This window comes from Pseudopipra pipra, chromosome 2 (assembly GCF_036250125.1).
Source record: "Pseudopipra pipra isolate bDixPip1 chromosome 2, bDixPip1.hap1, whole genome shotgun sequence".
In the NCBI taxonomy this organism is placed as follows: Eukaryota; Metazoa; Chordata; class Aves; order Passeriformes; family Pipridae; genus Pseudopipra; species Pseudopipra pipra.
The window spans coordinates 11,851,749-11,871,615 of record NC_087550.1 but is presented as its reverse complement, the minus strand read 5'-3'; the positions used below and the strand labels follow the sequence as shown (position 1 = coordinate 11,871,615).

The 19,867-nt window shown below is 38.6% G+C and overlaps 1 protein-coding gene across 8 annotated transcripts in view; it reads right to left on the bottom strand.

Annotated features, from left to right (window-relative positions):
* Positions 1-19,867, bottom strand: part of LOC135409019 (uncharacterized) — a 382,762-nt gene that overhangs the window by 300,584 nt on the left and 62,311 nt on the right. For 6 of the 8 annotated variants that reach the window (XR_010427982.1, XR_010427981.1, XR_010427983.1 and 3 more), the window contains one exon: positions 3,264-3,336. The exons of the other annotated variants lie outside the window; for them this stretch is intronic. The gene's annotated coding sequence lies outside the window, so the exon portion shown is untranslated. The remainder of the gene's footprint in view (positions 1-3,263; positions 3,337-19,867) is intronic. 8 annotated transcript variants of the gene reach the window in all.

Genomic DNA, 19,867 nt, shown 5'->3' with positions numbered 1-19,867 from the left:
TGCTGGCCACCAGCACTACAGCAGAACCCCAAGGGCAAGGGGATGTGCTGGGCAGACATTTGAAATTAGCTCAGCTGTTGATGGGCTATGGCTCTGTCCACAAGTATAATGCCAATGCAGCAAAGCCTTCTTCCCTTCAGCCTTGGCACAACACAAACAGCTCCCCCTCTCCCACAGGAACGCTGGGAAGCCTGCACAGCACCATGCTGGGTGGATAACAAATGGGCAGCAGTGCCTCCTCTGCCCCTTAACCAATTTCACAGCACAGACATGTCCTGCAACCCCTGCACTGAGACCTCAGAAATCAACATCTACTTCTGGCATGTTCATACTTGGATCTCCTCAGACCAGACCTGGGTTTACTGTCTCTGTAAACACTTCAATTGATTCCACTTAGGTTCAGGTTTGCTCCCACTGGGACTGATAAAAGAGCAGTCAGTGACCAGAACAAACCCCTCAGAGTGCTCTGCTATTTGTTCACAGGTGAAAAAAATTGGAACAAAGAGGTCTGAATAGATTCTCAGGCTTCCCTATTTTTCCTTTGAACTTCACCTTCCTTGAATCTTCTTACAGACCACTTGGCTGTTCCAAGCCCTTTCCTTAGATAAATATTGGCAATGAACACTCTCACAGGCAAAAGGGATTTTTAACTGCTTACTGATCCTTTGTGCTCTAGATGCCAGCTAGACAGAAGTGTTGTGCCTCTTTACATTGGATTCTAGATGCTACATGAACTGTTACTTTGGTTTTCTCCAACAAATTCATGGGCCAAACTCACTCATAAAAAAATTAAAAAAGAGAAACCAACTATATAATAAAATAATTTTTTGGTAGAAATGCCCCTAAAAGGAAATTAAAATACAGATTTGCAAAGGAGATTTCATACTACACTCTTACTGGCATAAATGGAATCAGCATTTCTTGGCACTGTGCTTGATGACATACAAATGTATTAGAAAAGATTTCCCTGCCCTGAAGACTTCATATATTTTTTAGCTATCTGAGAAACTTCTAAATCAGTGGTTTAATTCACTGGCTAGTGTTTCAGAGAGCTCCTATGAGCTATAGGAGTTAAGTTAATTTTCTTCAGGGCATGAGTTTCAGGTTACATTTTTTGTTTGAGAAAAATAAATTCCAAATGTCATCCATGTGCTTTCCTCGGCCTAGCAATCCCTTGCAGGCATCAGCCTGCACATCTTTTACTAGGGAGTTAAGATGGGCATCTTCATTCTTTCCTACTGGGCTTTTCCTCCAAAAGATTAATTTTCAGTCTTTCTTGTTTGCTTTATACTGGGCTTGTATTCCCAGGCTACTTCTGTAGGAAATTGCATGTTTCAGACTATCTTTAATATCTAAGAAGCCTCTTTGAAAGGGCCAGCTTGTCCCAAAACAAGATTCAAGATAAATTGTGTAGCCAGAGACTTTACAGACAAGCACCCAAAGGAGAAGGTCAGATTTTTTATTCTTTATTCTACTATCTATGGATGTTTAATAATATTTTTAGGACACTTTTACAAAATTTTGTCTCTTGATTCTTCTCACTCTAAGCTTCTATATGATCCCCTACTTGTACACCTAATTTATGCAGTAACTGATATGAATAAACCAATTGTAATCACTTAGGCAACCAATTTTGCCATTGTCTTATCTCTGTTATCCTTTCTATTTTATCTTTTGCTCATCCTTTCACTTAGGTATAAATTCAGGGAATAGTTGAAGGTTCTGAATCTTGTTTCTTCACTTTTCCCCTGACTACTGTCCTGGTTACACTGGAGAGACCGGAGAGCTGGTGTCAGAGTTCACCACAGTATGCTCAGGCCAAAAAGGTGAATATGAAAAATGTCTGTGTCTCTGAAGTATTCAGGAACCCACTGAAACCCAAAACAAACCAACTGAGCCCTTGCAAGACCTACTGAAATGTGACATTAAAAAGTCTAGAGCACTTCTATGAAGGACTAGAGCAGATCCCCTTGGAAATCCATGGGCTACTTTTCCTTCAGTAAATTTGAAATGGATCTGAAACCTGTACTCTGCATGGATAATATTGTCAGTTGTTCAAACTTCAGTGTATTGAAGCTATACTATTTTGTTCCAATGCTGTAATTATCACCACACCAAACCAAGAATACACAGTCAGTGAGGGCTATAAATAACTACAATTAACTGTGTGCTAAAAATAATTACTGTTAAAAAACCTGACTTTTGGTTCAGAGTAACTGTAATAAATAAAAATTTCTTTTTCTAAAGGCAATCCTAATTTGATGCACTCTTGTACTTGTCGAGTTCTTAAACACAACTCTGGACCTGCTTTCCATGCATAATTATCTCTCAAATGATACCAACCTAATTAACCTCCTTCTGTGTCTAGTTTGCATTTGAGCCAAACCCAGAAGCACAGTCACTGACAGCCCAGGAAAGGTACAGTCAACCTGCTTTTGGTTTGGGGCTTCTATACCAAAATCCAAATTTGCCTGAAGCAGGTCCTGATTGAAGCAGCAAATATTCTGCCAGTCCTAAGTTAGTGTTTATTCAACACAGAAAGAAAATAAACTCCAGCTGTGGAGGCCTAGAGCTTTCCACTGAGCATGTAAAAATTGAAGCAAGCTGGGCAAATTTGAGCAATTTCTGTAGTACTATAAAAGGCACCTTCTCTTCTGCCCTCTTACTACAGTAATGAAAGGGCAGAAGATATTTTCTCTAAGAGGTTGCCTGAATATTAGCAGAAGACCAGATTTCCTGAATTACTGAAGCCTTTTGGTGGAAAGAGAAAGGAAGGAGTGAAAAAGATGGATAATTTTAACTTTAAAAATTACGGTTTTCCAGAAATAGATTGAAAGTAGGATTTTAGAATGGAAAATGCTAGGCACTGTTCAGAGACAACACTTGCCAGCCTGAAGGCAAAATCACTGTAAAACTGGACAGGACAAAACAGAAGTTCTAAAGAAGCATATACAGATATTTTAAAACATTAAATATATGAAAAAATAGAAATCTGTATAAGAGAAGGCCTATGTACAAAGCTCAAGAATAGAAGAGCTGAAAAGTCTCTACACTGCTTTTAGCAGCCAGCTCATAGTTATAAAGCATGGAAGTGTTAAAAACTGTGCTTTATGTGATTTCTAAAAAAATTGTTCTTTGGGGTATATATTGACTCAAAGCACGACAGTTCCCAGTAAAGAAACTAGAATAGCACTTCCTTCACCCAGGTCATCAGCTCCACACTAATTGAGTAATAACAACACAGTAATGTAGCTTCCCCTTACCATTCAAGCTGTAGACTTAGTGTTTAAACGGTGACTTGTTTTTCCAGATACGCAGTGTAAAATCCCTAAAGACCTAGAAAAGGAAGGCAATAAAAGGCAGTTAGAAAAGCATGTGTTTTACTAAGTTTGACTGGAGATCTGTTAATTTTGTATGATTTCTGGCTTGAGATCTAGCTGAGCACATCAGTGGGAGGCTAATTTAAGTGACGCTGGAATTGACGCCTTCCAAATTTTCAACACTATTGGGCCCATAAAGGGTAACTTGACAGCATCAAATCATCAAGGCACACACCAAATGTTCTGTTCACAGTTACCTTCAAGTCCTTGGGCTGAACTCACCTGACAGTGTTGTTTAACAAGGAATAAGGCATTTCCCCATTGCTTCAATGGCCCCTTTTTGAGAAGGCACTGATAATACTCCTTTGCATTTATTTACTTCTTCTGGCACAGATAGTTCTAAGACTACTAAAGCACAATCAATTTGAATGTTAAAATATCCCATATCTACAAATTAACACCCAAACTCCTCATATCTCTTTTTGTAAACTTACATATTAAAGTAGGTGAGATGTGCTACACCAAAATTGATAGCAATTATGATAGGTCAGAAAAATAGCAACATTCTCCTCAGTGCAAAATAATAGTTTTAAAAGTCAGTGTTGTTTAAGGTTTCACCTGAGTTAATATTGAAAAATTTCCTAACTTATTACTTTACACTAAGGAGAACAATACTTATCACCTGAAATAATGATTAAGGTTGTCTCTACTACAGATTCTCGAATCTCTATAGAAACAAATACATTGGCCTACAATCTTCCTATAAGAGAATCTCTTTTACCCACATAAATGGGGGGTAATTCTCTCACAGAACACAGAGGAATCAGACTCCAAAATGAGAAGCTATCAGTATGGTAGTTTTCCCTCATATACCTGCAAAACCTAAACTCTTTGCTTTGGGACATGCTCAGCAGGAAAGCTGGCACTAGGGGCATCCAAAAAGCTAAAGATGGAGAACAATCAGACATGAGAAAATTATTTATAGTTCTGGTGGAAATCAGTGTACAAACCCAGTGCTACTGATTTATTCTTGTTTTTTAACTGGAGGTACATTTAAAGGAATCTGTAAGAGATTTTAAACAGCAATCTGGACTTTTAATATTGCTAGAAACAAAATATTATTAAAGCTACAACTGTAACTGCTAATATTTAAAAATATTCTTTGTGTTTCTTAAATCAGCATTTTACTTACGATATTCACCAGATGTTATTCCCGTTAAATAGGAAAGTATATTCAACTAGGAACTAGAACTAAATAAACTGAAGGCTAATTAATCAGAAATAACGTGAGTTCTAATATAGCTATAGTACTTCTTATGTAGCTACAGTACTTATAGATAATGTTTAGCTATAAGGACAAGGAAGACACACACACCAACACACATCCCCCCAATGCCAGAATCCTTAAGAAGTTATCACAGCATGATCTCCACTTATGTGTGTTCCCTTGTGGAGTGCTAACACTACGTATAATGGAGACTGTGGAGTGGAAATATCAGCAAAGATCAACCCTTGTAAATCTTTCTGCAAGCACTGGAACTGACACAGCCAATTAAACTGGTTCATATAAGAAACGGGCAAGTCCATAAACACGGTAGAAAGACAAGTAATTTGGTAGTTAATTCGCATAACAAAAAGCAAGTCCATAAAGTTGTTTCCAATTCAACGCTGCCCTTAAGAAGCGTGCTCTCCCTAAAAGGGAGCGTGTAGACGCAGTAAGGGTCATCAGCTCAGCATTAGACAGTACATGATGTGGACATGAATCAGCTATCTTCTCCCAAAGAGAAGCTGGCAAAACGTTTCTGGAAGGGTCCTCAAGTTTCTGGACAGGTCCTCTTGTTTCTGCTCAAGTCTCTCTCTCTACCAACTTCTGCCTCCCTACCATTCCTGGATATATTAAAAGACATTGATATGCACTGCAGGAAACCACAGCAAAGGCCCCAAAGCAAGCTATTAATTTCTCATCTTTATATTATTGCTTTAGAGAATTCAAAATATATGTGCTTAGTAAGAAACACATGAATAAAAATTCACTGTCTTGAATTTCCAAGTGTCCAAAGAGTCACATGATAAGAAGGTGGAGCTTTTTGGTTTATTTATTCAACCGAATGAAATGGTATTACCTCCTGTAAATGTTACTTAAGTAATCACACTGCAAAGACTTATTCTTCCATTCTGTCCCAAAGTAAAGTGAAAAGTAATTTCATTTTCACTGGTTGGTTTCAATACTGGAACCAGCACAACTCCTGGCATTGCTCCTTATTACAAGCTTTGCCTTTCTTCAAAGACAGCTTTGTTAATATTATTGAAATAAGAACCTCTGGAGTGATTTTCTGAGTAAGCAAGAATTTAAAACAGTTTGAGGAGAGTGTGAGGTTACTTACTGGGAGGAGAGTGGGAAGCAGTACAGATAAAGGAAACAAAAGGCCCAGCTAGATGACCTGCAGATTTGGACCTTTACTGAAGCTCTGAATGTCAGTTAGGCTCAACAGAATACAAAAGCACAAGGTTTGGGTAGAACTGGATTTTGTCAAGATGTCCTCACGTTGATCTTGGAAAACAGCAACAGGAAGATGGGCAGAGATGTAGGCAGTCTGCCACACACACACCTTTCAGCGTCATTCTGTTTTATATACCACACTCACACCAAAACATAAACGCTTTGCATTCAACCCCATTTTCACAAAAAAAAAGGCTTCCTAAAAACCAGTTGCTTTAGTTTTCCACGTCTTTCCCCTCAACAGCTAAGCCAGCTGTGAATGGTGTTCAACACTTCCCTGAAGCAGAGGAAGGACGAGAAAGGAGAAATGACCACCCCATGTTCCAACTGGAAAGTTTCACTGCTGTCTTGGACACTGTGTTTTCTGAGCACCAACTTGGGTTTCATAAGTGATCCCTCCCACCAGACCTCCCGCTCTTCCCTGTGAGACTGGGAGGAACAGATGGAGAAAAATCAGGTCTTCTGCAGGGGTTTTTAAGACAAGTTACTGCATTTCCAGTTTAAAAAAAAATTACAAATGTCAAAGGGAAGTCTAATGAAATGTGCTGGTTCATAAATGCATGCTGAAGTGAACAGGAGAAAAAAATGTTGCAAATGGCAAAAGAAGGTGTACAAATAATGTTTAAATATAGAAAGTCTCAGTGTACTGTGAAATATTGCATGTAATTTTAGGAAATAAAGACAGAAAAAAATTAACACTGCAATTGCTTTGAAGCCCATTTCACTGGATATGTGGGGGTTTTTTCCCTCAAGTATTAAAATATTATTTTCAAATGTCCCAGCTGCAACTTTAGAAAGCATAATCCAAGGGATTCAAGATATCTGCTGATACAGAAGGCCTGCAAAATTCTAAAAAAATTCTATTCACGCATAGAGCACAGATTTTTATTTTATTAATATCTACAAATTAGTAACTATTTTGTGCAGTAGAGAATGGATATTGTGGTTCCATAGCTGGTTTGGACCCAATAACCCAAGTAATGGAGCCGAATAGAAACTTGTTTCATCACTAAAAAGTACAATTAACTTCAGTAAACTTATAACTTTTAGATCATCTCTTAGAGTATACTCTAAGTCATTTAAAGATAATTGTGGTGAAGCTTGTCATCTGTCCTAAAGCTCGGATACAGAGAGGTCTTTTTTATTACCAATGTCTTGATTTGCATGAAGTAAACCATATTTGTTTTCAAAGTAAGATGTTTTCAAAATATTTTGCTTAAGGTAATAGAACAAACAGAGAACCTGATATGGAACTCAAAGACATTGCCCTGGGGCTATTTTATTCCACAGTCATCTAATATAGGACTTCTAAACTCCAAAGCACCTGGAACTGGCTACCATCACAGAAAACATATGGAACAGATGGCCTGCAACCTGTTTCAGCTTGCAATCTCCATGGGCCTAAAACATTAATTTCACTAAAATATGTAGTGAAACCTCATCACAATGTGTGATATTTGTAAAGTAGGATCTCATTTTAAAACTCTCCTTGAATCAACATAAGTTTAATTTGCATTTCATTGTTCTAACCTACTATATGTCAGGCACATAACCCAAACCTATGTCAGAACATCATATGCATCTCCTGACAGAGAAAAAACACACATATTAATTAAAAATAAGAATAAAAAAAAAGAGTGGGGCTGCTAGCTTATGAAAAATATTTTCTGTGAGTGTAAATGAATACTCAGTCCACAGAACCAGCCTGAACCTAATCTGAAGTAAAAGCTTCAAAAGTGTCCCCAGGTGTGCACATCAGGTCCTCAGCAAAATGTTTTGCTTTTCAGATTTGCTTCTATTGCACTCTAATATGTGCTAATGTAAACAAGCAAACTGATGCATTCAATTTTAACTATGATTTACTCTGAAGAGCTACATTTAAAGTTTTAAGATCTTGGTAAGCTTTCAGCACAGTGCAGCTGTTCTCATAAAGATGTAATGAAAGTGCAGTGCCAAATCTTTAGTTTGGCTTCAGACATATGAAGCAAACATAAGAGATTTAAACAAATGGACATTTACTACTGTTTACTCAAGGGTGATTTGACCTGAACCATCAGCAGAATCCAGCGGTACTTCTTGGTGTGGACGACCATCATGTTTATGGGCTAGTCCACTGCAACACCAGCCACACAAACACGAACAAAAAACCTGGGACCATCAGCTGTGTAAGTTAAATTGTATGAAAATGAGATTTTTTGATAACTACTATTCAGTGGTTTCCTAGCTTTTTACAAACGCGTTTTAAAAATGTGTTTTCTGCTAGCCAGTATTACAGCTTGAACTTTATACAAGTAATTTGTAAAGATATGTGTATACCAAACATCTGTAACAAACTGAGGGTTTCGGCCAGGCAGAGAACTGCTCACTGCACAAACAGGTACTCTGGACTCCCCACTGGGCAGCCGACTGACCTGCACATTCTGCCTGTCAAATCGTGTCCATTAAACAACTTACACAGTAAAGTAGGCTCATTCCACTGCTGCACTCCCCAAATATTTATCCATTCTCCTAAAGCCTCATTCTGCAGATGACAGCTCTTTGGCAACCTCCAAGGCCAAAGACGTCAGGCCCCGGCTGCCTCTGGGAGGCCACTTCGGTTTTTTGTGTCCTCATAAAATCCCTTCTGAACTTTGGGTTGAGTAAGCAGTTCCACATGTGGATTTAAGTTCTCCTCTGCAGCAACAAGTGCAGACACAAGTTGTACAAATGTCATGGTCCCTCTCTTCCTGGAAAGACACCGGGTGACTCAGGGCTCAGCAGATGTTGCTCTGGAGAGGAAGCACCAATGTCCAAAAAGGCAGTTCTGAAGAAATGTTGGTAGGCACCTGTGTTGTCCACAAAACAGGATGGACAGGAACAAGAGAGAGACTTGGTGGGAGACCAGGGAAGAAGTTGCACTAGGATTTGTTTAGAAGAAAAGAAATACGTAGCAAAGGAACGGGGTTTCTGATTCTACAGTAAGGTTAGCCAACCTTGTTGATTTTTATCTGTTCCAGTAGCTCCCCTCACATTTCTGACTATTGGCAGTTCACGTATATTTTCTATTACATTAGACTTGTCAGACAGTTCTTCTCCAGAGCTATGAAACATTTATGGTACACCAGCAAGTAAAATTTGCTTTTTTGGTCTATGGTCTCTTTGGATGAGGTCTCTGGGTGGGCCTAGCTCCTCTACTTCATTGGTGTCAGGACAAGTCAAACACATAGAGGCTCAGAAAAGAGATCCATTTTATAAAACAGTTTTCCTTAGTTTTAAAACAGTAACTTCGTGCTATCCTCAGATGCAAGGAAAGATTACTATACAGATTACTTCAAACAGTGTAAATAATTCCACGTAAATCTCAGTTACAAAATGTGAACAGTACATAGTCAAACAGCAAAGAAACTTTAGGTTGTATGAATAGATATGCTTGAATCTTCTATTAAACCTTGGTGCCATAAATCAAGTCACTACATAGGCTGTTCTGCAGAATTAGGACCTTGCTGGCAGGCACTGTCATAGGACTACTTATTATTCTATAGCAAACTGTAAGGAGGAGATCAACGCTGAGTTTTAAAAAGCAAAATCCTTACCTGAGCCCTGGTATGCTTTACATTATCTGCTGATGCCTACTTCTAGTTATCTTTCTAATTCCTACTGTTATGTTAAATTCTGACTTTCCAACATGCAGCTAACCCAGTCTATGAGCATGCTTCGCAGACTTTTTTTCTGAGCAGCTTGAATGTTCATAATTAAACTATACTCTCTATGCTTAGTAGTTCACAAGGCACGAAAATAAAACCCAGTCTCATCACGACCTGTTAAAGAATTCCCTGCCAAAATTGATTCATTTCTTCCCAGCTGTTTTGGCCACAGAAAGTTTAAAAAAGTTAAGTAAAAAACCCGAAAAAAATATTAAAGTATTTTTCTCCCTTGTCTCCAAATCAGAGATGCTATAATTATCATACACTTTCGTCCCTAAAACCAAATAAAAACAAAATCCAAAAAATCCAAGACAAACAAACCCAATAACAAAAATCCACCTTCTAAAGCACGAAACACTTCAGCTTCTGAGCTTCACAGAAGTTACAACCTCCTACAAAATTGTATCTAAAAGAAAAACTGGAAAAGTCCTTAAACATCCTTACATGTGTCACCTCTACCTCATTCACAGCAACTGTATCACTTAGGAATCGTGTTAAAGGTGTGTTATCTTAAGTTCCACACCATAAATGTATGCTGAAAATTTTAAGGCTACCTCCAACAAAAAGGGGAACAGGAGTAGCTTTGCTTACTTTGTCACTTATATTGACCTATTTAAAAGGAGCTTTCACAGTAATTTAAAAGTAATCAATCACTTAAAGAAAGCCAATCTTTCTATTTACCCAAGCCAGACAAGGATTGTTTTTTTAATTTCATAGGGACTCATTACCTGGTAGATGAAAAGCAAAACATAAGATTAAAAAAAAAACAACACCAAAAACAACAACAACCCCACCAAAACAAACCAAAAAAAGAAAATAAAAAAAGAGGTTGCCTTTGTTGTCTTTTTGTCTTTTATTTAGTTTAATATATAGTATGGACAGCAGGTTTACAACTTTGAGAACTTACCACTTCCAAGTAGTGTAAAATACATGTTTTGAATGCCTCCAAAAAGCCAACAACTTCGTATTGACTAATGCCATCTCTTTCTAGCGTTCATCTCCCTGTCCTGCTTTGCTCCAATGAGTCATCATTTTAATCCTCCAAGTGCTTCTGCTGCACTTACAGTGTAGCACATAGATACCATCTGCTCTTGAGCTCAAGAACTGCCACAAGACATCATTTCACACCAGCCAGCCCAGCAACTGAGATATTTTACAAGAGGAAGAGTCTGTCTGCTGGTCTTGCTCTTCCTAAAATACCTTGTGGGGATCATTGTGTTCCCCCTCTGCGAAGGGTCCAGGTCAGAGCAGGGGCATACAGGGTGGGGGGAGGCCCCTGCATTGCAGGGGGAAGAGGGAGAATGTCCCATTCCTGCTCCCTGCATTGTGGCCAAGCAGAACCAGCACGGTCTGTGACCCCCTCTGGGCACCACTGAGGCTGCTGAAGGTATTTATGGTCTGGCCCAGAGCACTGCAGGCCAGATCCTGATCACAAGGCTGGGGGTGCCTTGTGCCACCCCTCAAAGCCTGGAACCCTCAGAGGGAATGTAGCACAGGGGTGCAGCAGCCTGTGCTGAACCTGGCCCCAGGGTCCCCCAGACCCAGCATGGTATGTGCCTTAGCTCCAAGAGAGCACTGTCACCTCTCCACTGGCCCCATCAGTCACCACCTGGCAGAACCAGAGTGAACAATCCAAACTCCAGGTGATGAGCATCCATGTCACAATGCTCCAGACCATGGCAGGGCGGCCCAGGAGCCTTACACCCCCTTACATCCCTGGAGTCTTGTCTGTACTGCCTGATTCCCCTCAACATAGCAGCTCTCCCCCCCTCTCACCATGCCCGTAACCTCCTTCATGGCGCAAACAAGTAGTCCCGGTGAAGTTTCAACCCTCCTGCTTCCAGCCAGTGCATAACAGCATGCAACAATTCTGCCCCACCAGCAACAGGAGACCTCAGAGGCCATCACGGATGCCAGGTGACCAGGAACAGACCAGGAACAGGGAGTCACTGCCAACATCAGTACACCACACTGCCGTGGTGCCAGGCAGGCACAACTCTCACTGCTCTCCACACTCACTGCCTGGCCCTTCGGTAGGACCCAGCAGGGCTGTGCCTGACTGCAGACCTGCAACCTGTACAGTTCACACCAAACAACTGCTCTAGCAAAGGGCTTCAAGAGAAAGTGACAACTAAAAATAATAAGAGATGCCTCCTTCATTTCCAGGAAGGTGAACAACTGTTCAAGGAATTGTTAAAAATACCTATTAATTTCAAGTTAGTTTAGCTTTTCTTTGGATTCATTTCCATTTTCACATACAATTTGATATCCTAAGGAATCAAGTTATTTTGGTTTAGTTTTTTTTTTCCCCAGTAAAACACTTGCTCCATTCAAATAGGAGCTTTTAAACACAGAGTAATTAGGAAAAAAAAAAAAACAAAACAAAAAACCAAAAAAGTCCTACCCTTCTACTTAGCACTAGGGAATAGTTTTCTTACACCTGGGAAGGGAAACAATAGCTTCTGCCCTCAGTGCAAGGGTGTCATGCTGGTAATGTTAATCCATTCCAAGAAGATGGGGCTCTCCTCTTCCTGCTCTGTATGAAGAGTCTATGAAGGAGATTTCAGGTTCAATCCCCTTTTTCTTGAAATAAATAATATCATAGTGCACTTTTTAAAAGCAGAAGCATTTGAAATGGTCATAACCAGAGTTATCTCTGGAAAAAGGGTTGGACAACTAATGAATATTCCAAACCAGCATGATATCAGCTCTCCAGAGGAAGCACAGAAAGAGTACCACCCTGAACAGGGCTCGGCAGCAATGAAAGAAATTTAATCTTAAATTAAACAACATGGGAGGAATTTCACAATGTACTTGAGATGAATATTTTATTCATCACACAACTACAGGAAATAATTAACCCTATAAATAACATTTTATAGTAATAATAATAAACATGATTAGAGAAATAGCACTATCACCTTGGAACCCTAAACTATACCATGTTAACAGATGAAACTAGACCAAATCTAAAAGAAAGAGCATGTATAGCCTCAGTCCATGCAGGGAAAAAAAGGCAAATATTCAGTCATACATAAATTACAGGGAAAGAAACAAGTAAATTGATAGTCCATTGGCAAGGACATAGTATGATATTTAGGAGTTTGATTGCTCCTCCCAGGCCCTGCCACTGTGAGCCTCTGGGCAAGTCACTTCACACTGAGAACCAATTTACATATCTATAAATTAAACAAGAGAGTAGGGTTCTCTTGGCAGAGTGAGAGAGTTTATGCTGAGGGCAACATTTCTTAAAAGACCTGGCACTAAGAGTGGACATGACTCCGCCGAACATGAGCTCCCCATGTGCTGTCAGGGCCGAAGGGAAAAACACATCCCCGGAGGCCTCTGTGGAAGAAGCCTGAATAGGACTGAAGAACTGGGATTAACTGTATACTTGGCACTCAAGCATCTAGTGTTGGAAGGCTATATCAATGTCTGATGTGCACAATTCAAGAAACTCACTGAAGAGCCTCATAAGTAAAGGACTGGAAGAAACTTGGTAATGCAGCTTCATTTATCCTATGAAAATTATGTCTGAATGGATCACTGGCTAAATCAGTTTTGACAGGAGGTTTTTAGAGGTAACAGACAGCACCACAAACAAGTTCCAGCAGTCAAGTTTAGATCATATTTATATATATGATGCAGATACACAGGGATGAGTACTTTGCCACTGGAACACAGTGGTATGTTCTCTGTCCTTGACCCTTTTAAATCAAGATTGGACCTTGCATTCTGAAAATCATATTTCAAGAGGAATTCATTTCACGCAGAATGTTAACCTGAATGATCTCACTTTTTTTGTTCTGCTTTTTCTTTTTAGTCTACAAGCACATAACAATATATATATGATATCATATACTTAGGCTTATGCAATTCAATAGACTTTGAAAAATAGTCTTAAAAGCACTAATGAGAAATCACAGTTGAAAAGTACTGTTCATAGCAATACTGGTTCTTAATATGATGTAGTTCGATGTTGATGAGTTACTCATTAAAGATATCTTTTTAATTTTTATTTTTTAAATTAACAGAATGGAAAATAATAACATATATAGTAAAATTATGACATATAAAATGTGGCATACACTACCCAGTTGAGACTGATATATACAGATGTGGAAAAGAGGCAGAAGAAGAAGACTTAAGAGTGACCAAATAAAAATTTTTGGGGAAAATCTCTGTGTGGAGCACCTACCACCAAGGTAAAGCTTCACAAGCCTGTTCCTAGTTGAAGGTTTTATCCTCATCTAAATCTTCCCTGTCAGGTCCCTGATGTTTATACCCTCCAGCTGTTGCCTCCTTTCCTTGCCAGCCCAAGGCCTTTCCCAGCTGTTCTGCACTTCTCATCCCGAGTCTCCAGCATCTACATGCTCCAGCTGCTAGGTATTCAAATCAATACTACGGGCCTAACAGCCTATAACCTACTAGTTAACTCAAATAACTTCTTAATTCATAGGGAGGGAGAGGACCATCCGTTGCTTTTAGACACAAGGCACTCAGATTACTTTATGTTACTCAGGTTTGTTATTTTAAAGACGGCAAAACAACAGGCTGGTTTCATTGGTACGTGTTGCTCTATTACATCACTCCAGTAACACAAAGCAGTCATAAACCCTGTTTAATTGGTGTTTTAAGGCAGGTTTATGGCTACAAGCATTGCTAAAGCATTACAAAGTAGAAGCAGCACTAACTCCTTCCTCCTGTTATCCCAGACACCACAAATATCAACAGATATTTACACTGTGGTCTAGCTATTGATTAAATTGCCAATTACCATTTTCTGCTCTCTGATTTCTGCTCCATTTGTCATGTGTTCACTGCCTTCAGCTAGCAAGGACCAGAGAAACCAGACGACATTTTGAGATGATCTCTTGCTTTCAGATATATATATACACACACATACATATCATATGCCTCTACAGAAGCTAAAACTCTGGCATGTACAAAATCAAAGTAAGACTTGAAAGGATTGTGATATTAGGACTTTGAAATAAATTAAAAACATGGTGTACTTTTAAACTTACCTTCTAATGCTTATTTGAATTCATGCTAAAGTCATGGTTTACATTTCTTTCTATAACAATCTGGACTATACATTTTTTTTCTCTTCTTTTAAATGAAAATTAAGATTTTTATCCAACATCATGACCTCAGGGCTTTAAAACTTCAATACACCCTTCAAGTTGCCAACTCCACCTTTATAAGTTCCTTGCATAAGACAGATCTGCATTAAAGGATCCAGTGATTCCTAGTGCAGGTCTTTCAGCACGGTTTTCCTACGTGCTCTACATCTGTAGTAACGTTGATGTAAGAGAATTTTTAGACATTTGCTGCAATCAGTAAGTCACTTGCAAAAAAAATTATATTGCTTAGTAACTGAAGTATTAAAGATTTAGAAAATTATTACTATTTGGCGTAAAAAAAAAATAAAAGGTTACAAAAATTCTTTGCTTTTCTTCCTAGCTCAGTACTATAGAAAATATTAACATGCTTAAAAATATACTAGATAGGCAATAGTAAATACCTACTTTCTCAGTATAAATATTGCCCCTTTATAGAATAATAAGTTCTCTATGTATTCTATCAAAGACATCAACGCTGGACTATATGAATACACAATAAGATATGGTTGTAGGTAAAACAGAGAAAGCAGAATAATGAAAAAAAAAATCTGTAAAAAAAAGACTTATAGATCTTGCCATCAACTCCAGCTGACTGAAAGTACTGACAGGGGGAACCTTTTAGGTTTCTCTAAATACATACTAAACAAGTAGGCAACATCAGTGATGCATTCAGACTCATAGTTTACATTTGTCTTTGTTACTTTACCATCATTCACCTTTAAAAAAGATGAAGTTTCATACAAGCAATGGTTTTTTCCTTATTACAAGTATTTTAATGGAAGATTGCCTTAGCAATGCACATGTAAACTAATCAACTTTACTTCCTCACTGTAGAATTAAAAAAAAAAACAGATACAGCAGGAGGGATTTAATGGATCAAAACCATCCTAATCTTAGTTATATGAATAAGTATATAATAAAAAGCAATTAATAAATATATAATAAAATATAACAGTAGTGTCACCTTTTTCAAGGCAGATATTGTGAAATAATGACTCTAAGACATACTACTTACAAAAAATAGCAAAAAAAAAAAAGTTAAATAAGGTTAAAAAACAACCTCTCATGAAAATTTTAGATTTATACCCATTGGTGTCCAGCCTGTGTCAGCCCACATATCTTACAAGATATCTCTTCTCAGCAATTGTGTTTAGGTCTTCACACAAGCGTGTGTACTGTGGCAGAATTGCATTTATAATCTGCTCATAACAGGTGGGGTAGAGTGGGCACTTGCTTCTTTCCCACACAAGGAACTTTAGATATCTCTGTTTGACCAGATTTGGGGGAAAGGGATCATAAGATCACGTCTGCATTTGAATTAGATAAGTCAAGTTTCCCAATTGCTTCCAATTAGTCAGTGACATATATAAATATATAGCTGGACACACACATTTGCAGATATCTCTCTGTACTTATATTTAGCTTTATTGTCATCAACAGCATGCCAGCAGGATACTGTTCAAAGGAGTTGCTTTATAGATGCAATCAGGGATTTCAAATGGAGGCTGTTTTAATCACAAATTCTGCCTTCATCAAAACCAACTTTTCTATTTATGGAAACATACTGGTTTTAATTTAAATGCCACTGGTGCACAAAGGGTAATGTGAGACTAACTGAAAAGATTTTAAGTGTTTCAATCTCATTGCAATAAATATTTTTGCTCCACTTTTTTTTTAATTCAGCATCTGTAATTACCAGGCTTCTGCTATTTCTGCTCTTTATAGAGTAATTCTAGCAACACACTTCTAAGGGGGCTAAAATTACTCTATATAATCTACCCACAGGGCTGTGTTCTGAATAGAAACTGTGTTACTTGATTCATTGCACAGTACATTTCTGTTGTACATGTTTTTCTCAGTCACCATTTGATAGAAGTACTGGTACAGATCTCTCCAGTTTATCAGCATTTGAGATGTCCCTTTTTTAAAACTCAAGCAGCATGCAGCCTCTACGCCAACACTGAGCTCACCTTACCACGTTTGAAGTTCTTCAGTTAAATTATGGATGTTTCTGTGCATCTCTCACACAAACCTTGTGGGTTTTTTTTAAGATTTCCCTCAAGCTACCGACAAATGGCCCTGCATGGCATGACCTGAGCAGCCTACAGCATCAGTCTGTTCCTGATTATCCCAGTTTATGGTTGACTATGAATATATATTTCAAGTTAAGATTCTTTTTCTCAGCTTTCACTCACTAAGCCTTTACAAAATACTCCGATTTTATCTTTGTGAGAAGCTTCTTAGTCCTTGATTTTTTCATCTTATGAAGTTCTGAGAATTTCTATCTGTCCCAAAGCCTCCACTTCTTACACAAAGCCTATTCTGTGGCCATTAGGTACCTATCTCATGGCTTTCCTCTTTTTTAGGACACCCAAAGAACTCCAACCCCACACCCATCTCCCTCCCACCACTCACGCTCAAGAGGTGCTACATAGATCTGCTTTACGTTTTTCAGCTTTCCATAGAGGTCTGCTTGAGCTACCACAAAACTTGAATCAGCAAAAAGGGAACTGCTTGTGCTTTATCTTGCTCAAGATTCCCGCTTGGAAAGGAAAAATGGGTGAAGCACAAGTAGGACTGAGCCTTTTACAGTGCCAACATGGGAAACTCATCTCTTCCTTTTCCTGTGGCCTGCTTCCCTCAGGGGCATTCCTCGTGCCCAGGACTGCCTGGTAGGAAAGCAGCAAGGGATCTCTGGTGAAGGGATGTTGCGAACAGACGTGAGTTTGCCAATCACAGAAGATATAAAAAGGAAAATTAATGAAGTAATTTTACCTCCTGTATTTGCACGCACAGTGCACTTGCATGAGGATTTCCTGAGCCCAGAAGACATTTGTTTTGCTTTGTGTGCTCCTGCACAGGTATATGGAAGTCCTAAGCACACAACCAGCCTCTCTGATTGCCTGGGTGCTTCGTCTGTCTTTGGCAAGAGCCAACTGAAGCATGAGTAGATGCCTGAGTCATGGAAGAGGAAAGAAAAGGAAAAGCATTTTCTCTTGCAATAGGACTTTTCACATTACTAAGCCACTGTAATTATTGCACTAACTGTTGCTGAACACCTCTGAGAAAACCAGCAACCTCAACCCATTGACTTCCAGCATCCCAAAACAGAGCATTTGAAGTCACATACAAAGTCACATATGGATTTCCAGACTGTTGAATGCAGGCCTTAACAGTTTATCAGTGTGTAAGCATGTGCAGTAAGCTGTAACCAAATATGTGCTTACATCTGGAAGCACTTTAAAAAAATGTGATTAAAATATAAAAACCATATGAAACACATGGTTTTTCAGGAAGTTCTAACATCACAACATGCTGCTAAAAGGAAAAGCGCACTACTGGCCTGGTCCCTGGTTACTGAGCGGACATGAAATGGGAGAGCCGTGAAAGGGAAGAGAACCACTTGCTTGGAAGCAGTAATTCGCTGTTGCATGTACGAAGAATCTTTTCCTTCAGAGAATCCCCATGGTCTACCCACCAAAAAGGGTGTACAGAAATGCACAAAAAGGAGCCACGGAGAGACCTTCATACACCATTCCCACGGTAGCCTTTACGGTCTGCTTTACCAGCTGTAAGAAGGGAATATTGCTCTAAGGACTTACCTCCATCCCTAAATGCCCTGAAGAGAGGAAGAGACTTGTGTCCTGAGCACTGAGCTTGTAAGCACTGCAGATATCGGAGAATGGCAGCTGTGGCTAAATACATCTGTTATCCAGCATTTCAAAGGACAAATCCTAGTTGCTAGTAACTTTTTTAATTCAGCTGCAAATTCCATCCAAAAGTTGTTGCTGGATGGACTTCAGGTCTGCAGTGACCTGAATAATTAAGATTTTTCTCTTGCTAGTGGTAGCATTCCCATTTCTTGAAAAATGCCCAGGAGAATATTTAGAAGTAGTACCTTTCTAAAGCAGCCCATAAAAGGCAACTGATATTCAAATGTGAAACCTTTCTACTTTCCTCTAATAACTAAACTAGTGATTGCTGCTGATCATCATCTGGCACTCATTCAGCTTGTAAAACAAAAGCATACTAATGAAAATGAGTTGGTGTTTTCCCTTATCTTGAATGACTTTAGGAGAAGGAAAATTATCTTATACAAGCTCCAGCATTTTAGAAAACCATATCTACATAATCAATAAAATCATAAAAGACAGTGGTGATTCATATCCATTGATGAAACTTGTTTGGCTGAGAATTAAAGTGTTCTTCAAAATATTATTCAAATAAGAGAAACAAGAAATCATTAATATTTTCTGGATTATAATTTTCATCTTTAGAAAAGACTCAACCCAAGTTTACAGAAGCAGGCAATCTGTCCAAGGTAAGATGGAATACATAGGCATTTTAAATGTAAACAAATAGAAAATACTGAAGCACTTGAAAAATCAAGATTTTATCTTCATCTAAACATGTCTGTGCTGACTTCAACAGAGCCAAGTAAAGAAACAAGTTCTGGCTTAATTCACAGTTGGAAAAAGTAGGTTTCCTCCAACTTAACTTTTATTATCATATTTTGTATCTCAGCATCCCCATCTTACTATTTATACAGAACTTAACTGCAGTTGGCCCATCTCATTTGAAAGATTAGTATAAATCTCGTGTTCAGTGCAGCTTGTGATGACTGAAATAGTATGTAATATTTTCCATGCAGGATGAAATGCTCAGTAAATAGAAAAAAACCCAGCAAACAAGATGTTCTTGTTTGCCTATAGCAAGCAATTTACATCCTTTTAAGATCTTCTGGCATTTGGTCCTTTATTCTTTTGCAATAGCAAACCCAAGGTGTCCTGTAAGCACCAGATTGAATGAAACCTGCTTTCCTTCAGATTTATGCTCTTTGCTCTGCATCTCCACATTCTTTCTTCTCACTGCAAATGGCCACAATGTCTCTCCACATTGTTTATTACACTATCACCTGGCAGGAGAAACTGTGCTGTGAAGAATCTGGGACTGCACACATCTTTTTTGGCCACTGAGCCACTGCCAAACAGAATGTATAACAGCTATGTTCTGCCTGCCTCTTCCTCAAAATTGGCACTGATCTGGGTTTTTTTTCCTCCATACAGACACGGATTTTCATAAAACATGATATTCATTGAGAATTTAGCTTTTCAAACTTAACTGAGAGAGATGAAAGGGTTCAAAAACCCATGAAAAAAGGAAAGAACAAAGAAAAACAAACAAACCTTAGTAGAAGTCTCACTTTCTTAGTGAGAGTAACAACAAATATTTAAGATT